This window comes from Mastomys coucha, unplaced genomic scaffold, assembly GCF_008632895.1.
Source record: "Mastomys coucha isolate ucsf_1 unplaced genomic scaffold, UCSF_Mcou_1 pScaffold22, whole genome shotgun sequence".
In the NCBI taxonomy this organism is placed as follows: domain Eukaryota; kingdom Metazoa; phylum Chordata; class Mammalia; order Rodentia; family Muridae; genus Mastomys; species Mastomys coucha.
In genome coordinates, this window is record NW_022196905.1 from 208,849,047 (window position 1) to 208,855,932 (window position 6,886).

Below are 6,886 nucleotides of genomic sequence, written 5' to 3' on the forward strand. Positions count from 1 at the left end.
GACCAGGCTGGCTTCGAACTCAGAAATCCACCTGCCTCTGCCTCCCAAGTGCTGGGATTAAAGGCATAGCCACCACTGCCCAGCAATAAAGCTCTTTATAAAGCAGCCTGACTCAATCAATTTGTTACAGTAACAAGAAACAACTCTCTTCTGATCCTAAAAAAAAAAAAAAAAGAAAGAAACAACTCTCACTTTAAGTACTTACCTCTTTTTTTAACACTAGATAAGCTGGGTTTTCTTTCAAGTGATAAATCTATGCATGTATCTCATCCCAGGACAGCCTAAACCCCAAGCTCCTCAGCATCCCTCCTCTTCACTAAGAGCAGTATCTACAGATGACCAGCAAGAAGCAGTGGAAAAGCAACAGGTCTGCAGCAGCCTCCTGCCTGGACTTGACTACCCCAAGAGCTAAGGACCCAGGGAACTCTCCAAGTGCTTCTCCACAGAAGAAAATAGCTCGAGTTGAAACTTGTGTCCACATGGTCCACTGACAGATTTAGAACTCAAATTATAGCCTCAGCAGGAGTCTTCACAAAAGGCTCAAATTAAGCAAGACCCGGATGGAAAGGGAATGGGAGAGACTGCACTAAGTCAAACTAGAAAGAAAAGTAAAGGTCGAGCTGAACAGAGGGACACAACTTGTTGAAATGCTAAACCGAACAGCTCACCCACTTTGGTGTTCAGCTCTCTTGATTCCCAGCCTGAAACCAGCCTGTGGACTCGAAGTGGTTAAGGCTTACTCAGGTTTCAAACTGAGTTCATTTCTGTCCTGTGGACCATCTCTCAATGCCAGCATTCATTTCCTTAGGCTCCTGAGAGCTCTGCCTTGGCAAAGCAGATAAAATTAGCTACTGCAGCGACTTGGAATCCAGGGTGGGCCACTAAAAAAATACATAAAGAGATTTGTAAACACCAAAGAAAACCTTCCTTTGGGCCAGGTTAAAGTCACCTAAAACTTATAGAAATGTAGTTATGTCCTCTGTCTCTTGCTCCCATAGCACCTTTTCCAGACCTAGGATGATCCATTTCCTTCTTTTGTCCTTTCACACCAATGTTACAACCTGGGGCTCCTCTTTTGATCAACGGGTAAATCAGAGGCTCGAGGCGCAGGAAGCCATGAAAGGGCAAAGGAGTACTTTCTTCTCTTTTCTTCAGGAAGGGAAGGTCCTGTCTGCAGAGAGGACTGAGGGACAGGACAGGAAGTGGGCTCGCCCCAGAGGCTTGACCTTGTGATAATAGGGAGACAATGTTTCTGCCTTGTCTCTCGGTGCCCACAGTCTTCTGACACTGGCCTCGAATGTCAGGAAAATGTAATACAGTATGGGACATTGCCCACCTACAATGCCAGCACTCAAGAGGCTAAGACAGGAGAACTATCAAAAGTTTGAGGTCAGGGTGAGCTATACATGGTAAGACCCTGTACTAAAAAAGAAAGAAAGTTGGGTATGGTGGCCCATGACTTTAATCTCAGTACTTTAAGAGTCAGAGGCAGGCAGATCAGGAAAATCTCAATGAGTTCCAGGCCAGCCAGGACTACATAATAGAGATCTTGTCTCCAAATAAATTAAAAAAAAATAATAATATAGTAACACACCTACAAACCCCCTCAAATCCCAGGACACTGGAAGACATGAGGGGGGAAATTTTTTTTTTTGTTTTGCTTTGGCTTTTTTGTATATAGGTCTCCTAACTTTCCCTCTAGCCACAAAAGTCCTCTAAAAACTAAGATAAAAGTCATGGGGAAAAAAAAATTCAACACTCTGGAAGCTTAAACAAGATGACTCAAGGACAGCCTCGCTACATCCATGGGCACTTTGAGAGCAGCCTGGGCACTGTGAGAGCAGCCTGGGCACTTTGAGAGCAGCCTGGGCACTGTGAGAGCAGCCTGGGCACTGTGAGAGCAGCCTGGGCACTTTGAGAGCAGCCTGGGCACTTTGAGAGCAGCCTGGGCACTTTGAGAGCAGCCTGGGCTATAGTGAAAGACCCTGTCTAAAAACTAAAACACAATGATGACTGAGAAACTCCAAAACTGTCATGAAAGAAAACTAAAGGAAAGAAAATGTCTTTCCCTTCACAGCAGACTTGGACGGCACACAGAGAGAGTGGGGTCTTGAAATGAGGCACTCCAAGGCTAAATGAAAAGTCTCTCCCACAGAAATGAAGGAAGGGAATCTCAAGAAGGGAGAAATCCCAGGCAAGTGGGAGCTCCTATGCTGCAGGACCCCCAGGAAAATGAGGAAACCATAGCACTTCTTATAAGGAGAAGGGATACCTAACTAAAGTGGGGTCAAAGGCCAGGCACAGTGGCTCATACCTATGATGCCATCAGTCTTCAGTCTGAGGCAGGAAGATGACCATGGATTTGTAGCTACCCTGGGTGCAATGTGAGTTCCAGACCAGCCCCTGTGAGACCCTGCCTCAAAAAAGAAAGAAGGATGCACGCCTTTGGTCCCAGCACTGGAAAGGCAGAGGCAGGTGGATCTCTGAGTTCCAGGCCAGCATGATCTACAGAGCGAGGGCAGCCAGTGTTGCACAGAGAAACCCTGACACACACACAAAAAAAAAAAAATTCAAGGAAAATCTTGCTAGAAAATCTTAATTCGGGGATAGCCTAAGGTATATAATGTAACAAAACTGAGTCTCAGAACAATTAAAAATGTGGAGAGAGCAGGCAGGACATAGGCCTTTAATTCTAGCTCACAAGGGCCTCTGCAGGCAGATCTCTGAGTTCAAGACCACTAGTGAGAGTTACACAGAGACACCCTCCCACCTCCCCACCACCAAAAAAAAAAAAAAAAAAAAAAAAAAAAAAAAGAATGTAAAAGCTTGCTAAAAAATTAAGGACAGTTCAGAAAAGTGAGGAAAACCTCCAAGGAGCATTTCGGATTTGGGAAAACTTGGAAAAAGAAAGTCGTCACTCAAAATAAGGACAGAAAACCAGTTAGAGAATCTCAGAGAGGGGATCTGTCAAAAAAAAAAAAAGGAAAAACAGAGAAACAACCTCCCCAGAAAATAGTGGGAGGAGGTTCCCCTAGAGGCAGGGTGATCTCAGAGACATCCTTCATAGGAGAGGTCCTCAGAAAGATAGTGTCTCCTAAGGGAAGTGGAATGTTCCTGAGGGAGGAATGGGGGACGCTCATCAGACAAAAAGCCACCTTTTACAGAAGCAAGGGGCTGCGGCCAAAGACCTTGGAAAGAGGGGTGGGGGGGTGGACGGGGACTCAAGAGAATGACCACAGACCCTCAAAGAGGCAGGGTACATCTGGGAGGTAAGGGTCTCAGAAACAGGGGCTCCCCTGGGGAATTCAGGTCTGAAATAGGGTTCCTCTCAATAAGGCAGATGCACCCGAGAGACTCCCGAGAGAGTTGTAGGCTCTCTCAAAAAGAGGTTCTCCCTCCCAGATAGGAGTTCACGGGCGGGATCGGGAGGGTTGGGGGGGAGGGAGGATGCAGATAAACGAGGGTCCCCCAGGTTAGATCCCCCGGAAAAGTTGAGTCTGAAAAAGGTAGTGCTCTCCTCCCCGAAAGGGGACACTCTGAGCGACACAGGACCCCCCCCCTTCCTAGGGTACTCACGGAAAGGCAAGGCAGGGGGACTCTCGAGAGGAGGAGCACCCTCGGAGAGGTGAGGTGCTGCCATAAAGAAAGGGCACCTTCAGACACTAATTCTCCTAAGGAGAGGGTGCTCTCGAACAAGGAGGACCCCGGAGAGGGGCACTCGCAGGCACGCGGGGCTCCTCGACAGCGGAGGGGAGCTCTCCGAGACGGGGAAGGGGGGGAACAGAAGCAGGTTCCCTAAAGAGTCCAGCCCCGCCGGCCGGCCGGCCAAGCGGAAGCCGGCGGAGCCCGGGGCACCGGAAGCTGGGGACCCCGGCAGCGCAGCGGCGCCTGCCCCGTACTCACCGAAGTTGCTCGGCTCCGCGCGATCGGCAGCTGGGCCCCGGGCCAACCGCAGGCAGAGCGCTCGGGTCCGGTCCGGTGGCGTCCCACGGCGACGGCTCCCTCGGGTGGCGCCTGGGGCGGCGGTGGCGACAGGACGACGGACGACCGACGGACCGACTGCGCGGGCGGCGCGGGGCGCGCTCAGGCAGCGAGGGTGCGCGTGCGCGCGCCGGGGCGCTGACCCCGGGCGGAAGGAGCTGCCGCGGCGCGCTCGGAGCCGACGCTCCGTCTCACTCACCGCGGCTCCTTCTCACACTGAAATTGCCCGCTTCGCAGCCCGGCTTCCCCGGTTGCTAGGCAGATTTTGCCTCTCGCACTTCCGGGTTGAGGCACGTCTTCCCGAGTGGCGGCGCCGCAGGCCAATGAAGTCCGGCCGGGGCGCTTAAGATCGGCACCCCGCGGGGGGTGTGGCCAGCCTCAGGACAGACAGTTACCAGCAGCCAATGAGCGCGTTGGCCGCTGGCCCTCCGGAACGCGCCGGTGGCTGGGACGGGCCTCGGGGGCGGGACATCATGATTGACGGACGAGCATCCAATGGGAGGATGGAGCGGGTTCCCGAGCCAGTCAACTCGCCGTGGGGGTGGGCTTTAGGTTTGGGGCGGGAACGCCGCGAGGGGTGCGGTCTTGGAGGACACGTCAATTCGTGGCCGGCTTTGCCGGGACCTTGGAGGGCGGTTCGGCTCGGCCAGCAACTGGCTGAGCTGAGGGTTCCCCGCTGTGCTCAGCAGGGGCGCCCCACCCACAATGCACCGGAGGCTGTCGGGCCTGGACAGGCGCCTCTGAGTAGACCTCAAGTGGCTGGTGACCTGGCTGGGTTCCCATGGGCGCTGGGGTTCCTACGCTGCTCTTCCAGTGGAGCCCGAGCCCTGTGGCCGTGGCCGTGGCCCTGTCCGCCGCCACCTTTTCTAGGGCGTCCCGGGACGCGTCCCCGGCCCGTTCGCAGGAGAATCTTCGGGTTCGCGTCGCTGGTCTGGTTCTGAGGACGCCGTCGGCGATCTCGGTCTTCACCTACTTTTCTGAGAATTGTGGCGTGGTTCAGCATCCCTGAATCTCCTGAATGCTCCTGGGATGCATGCACCTCTCTGAATGGAAGCCCCACCCCAGCCCTACACCTAGAGGAGAGATTTGGGGCCGGAGCCGCCCTCGATTCCCCCTCACCCTTTACTCAAGTTGTAGCCTTTTAACTTTGTTGGTGGTGGTGGTGGTTTTTCTTCGAGACCGGGCCTCATTACGTAGCTCCGGCTGGCCTGAAACTCACAACTCTCACAGCTGTCTGCCTGCCTCTCTCTGCCTTCTGAGTCCTTTCGGTTTTAATTTGTTTGGTTTGGGGGAGGGGACCTTTATTATTTAGCTTTACTCTATTTATTGGGTTTGATGTGCATGCCATGACAAGCATGTTTAAGTCAGAGGATAGCTTGAAGGAGTTGGGCCTCCTTTTCTGTGTGGGTCCCAGAGATCAAACTCAAGGGCCTCAGGCTTGGTGTCAAGAACCTTTACACTTTGAGCCAACTGTTTTGTTTTTGAGTCGGGGTCCTAGGGAATCTATGTAGAGCAGGCTACCCTCAAACTTAAAAGACTTCCCGTCCCTTAGCTTTGCTTTTTTTTTTTTTTTTAAGGTTTTTTTGAGGCAGGGTTTCTCTGTGTATCCCTGGCTGTCCTGGAACTCACTCTGTAGACCAGGCTGGCCTCGCCTCGAACTCAGAAATCCACCTGCCTCTGCCTCCCAAGTGCTGGGATTAAAGGCGTGTGCCACCACCACCGCCTGGCCCTTTGCCTTTCAAGTACCAGAATTGAAGGCATGCCCCACTAAGCCTACAGGATGTGTTTTGTCTCCTGTATCCCACGCAGGCTAACTTCAGACTTGGTACTATGTAGCTGAGGATGACCTTGAATTTTACTATGCCCTGATTAACTCTTGGTCTCTTCATCTCCACAATTTCTCTGCTAGACAGGAACTTTTCAAAAACCTTTCTGCTTCCCAACCACTTCCAGATAAAAACTAATCTGTCATCCCAAATTTCCCACATCTTTGGGCAAAAATTAAAGCAAAGGAGCTTCAACTATCTTCCCCCACTTTTTAAGTATTTAAATGCATTGCTTGTCTGTACCAAGTACAGTGCCAAAAGAAGGCATCAGATGCCCTGGGACTGGAGTCACAGACAATTAGGAACTGCTATGGAGGATCTAGGAATCGAACCTGGGCTAGAAAAGCAGCCAAGTACTCTTAACCTCTGAGCCATCGTTCCAGTTCTGTCCCTTTTAAGCAGGATCTCATGTAGCCTGGGTTGGCCTTAAATGTCCTTGAGTTATAAGTAAGGCCCTGAACCTTCCACTGGAGATCCTCAGGCATCTCCGTCCAAAGCATGACAAGCATGTGCCATCACACTCAGCTTCCGCAATCCTTGTGCTAATCAAGTAGCTTACTAGTGGAGCTTCATCTGGAGCACCATCTTATTTTCTTCAGCAGAGTCTCTTGTTGCCCCGAATGGGATTAAACTCCTCTTTCTGTTGCCATCTTTCCTATGCCAAAATGGCAGGAGTGCACTACCATGCTTGACCCCTAATTCATTCCAAAGTCTTTGCCTGATTTACAACCCTCCCCCAAAGGATCCAGCTATGTCTAAATAGGTAACCAAATAACTGAGTGACTCAAAGTCACAAAAAGGCAATGATGAGAAAGACCTTGAGCTCTGAAGATGCAAATGGTGAGCTGTGGTTGCCTTTACTCAGTACAACACGCATGGCCAGACAAGGTTACCAAAGGGAAGTTGTTACTGGAGGGATCTGGGGAGCCAAGAAGAATGCATTAAAGGGAAACTGTCCTATTTATTACCCCAGGCCGAATTATACATGGAAGTGATACAAAGAAACTGTTATACTAATGTTAAGGAGAAAGCCATCAAATATAACAATGGATGAGAACTAGAAATGCTTGTATGAGAAG

At 51.1% G+C, this 6,886-nt stretch overlaps 1 protein-coding gene across 4 annotated transcripts in view; it reads right to left on the reverse strand.

Annotated features, from left to right (window-relative positions):
• The window catches only part of Gatad2a (GATA zinc finger domain containing 2A), a 90,203-nt gene extending 85,856 nt beyond the window's left edge, over positions 1–4,347 (reverse strand). The window contains exon 1 of one of the 4 annotated variants that reach the window (XM_031340049.1): positions 3,904–4,347. The gene's annotated coding sequence lies outside the window, so the exon portion shown is untranslated. Of the gene's footprint in view, positions 1–668; positions 776–3,576; positions 3,830–3,903 lie in introns of those variants that run through there. The other 3 variants (XM_031340055.1, XM_031340053.1, XM_031340054.1) reach the window with 3 other exon arrangements.
• Positions 4,348–6,886: the final 2,539 nt, after the last annotated feature.